We start from the raw sequence: 984 nt of genomic DNA on the forward strand, positions 1-984 counted from the left end.
CAATTACTGCTGTGTGCTCACCCATTTTCTATTGCATTTTATGGCATAGAAGAAAAAGAATGTCACTTTACAAAAATCTTTCTCCTTTTTTGAGGTGAGAAGTTTGTCTCTGTCACAGATGTATGATGGTGTGAAATCAAAATGAGACTTTTCAGATTTCCATTTTATGAGTCAAATAGCATTTCCACAGTATTTTACCTTAGAGAACTCAATCTCAAACTTTCTACAAATAATTTTCTTTTTCCAAAATAGTAATTGGTTCAAAGTTTGGTGGCCTGACCCAAAAGCCTTTCTAGTAGAGGAAAGTCAAGTTGTATTAGTTTGTAGCATCCAATGCCTGGAACTGTGCTCTGTGGACCAGCAGCGGTGGTATCTCCTGGGGCCATATAAGAAATGCAGAATTTAGGGTTCCAGGCCAGAACTCCTCAATCAGATCTGCACTTGAACAAGGTCCCCAGATGATTAGAATACATATTAAATTTTGAAAAATACTGCTCTGCAATCTCATTCTAAAGCACAAGCTTCCTCCTCAACTTCTGAGTAGTGCCCATTAATTTCAAATATGAGAATTTGCCATATTGCTTTTCAAGGGTCAGAACTGATTTTCTTTCTTATGGTATGTATCCATCAGGAAGTCTTTATCTGCAAGTAAACATAAACAAGGAAATACACATGTGCACACGTACACATGTGCACACAAGCTCAAAGTGACTTAAGGGGATTTATTATCTTGTATGATGGGTCCTAAGATGGGGTGGTTGCAGGGGTTAGTCAATTAGGCAGCCCAACGAGCTCACCAAAGACCCAGGGTTTCTTCTGTCTTTCCTCTCAGCCATTAGCACAGTCTCTTCACTTTAACACTATTATCCCCAGATGACTGCCAGAGTTGAGAGTATCACATGCAGAAACAAAAATGTCAGCAGCAGAATAACTTTCTTCATAACTATCTCTATTGAGAATGAAGAAAACATATTTTCTTTCAGA

The sequence above is a fragment of the Pteropus medius genome, unplaced genomic scaffold (genome assembly GCF_902729225.1).
Source record: "Pteropus medius unplaced genomic scaffold, Ma_sr-lr_union100, whole genome shotgun sequence".
Taxonomy (NCBI): Eukaryota; Metazoa; Chordata; class Mammalia; order Chiroptera; family Pteropodidae; genus Pteropus; species Pteropus medius.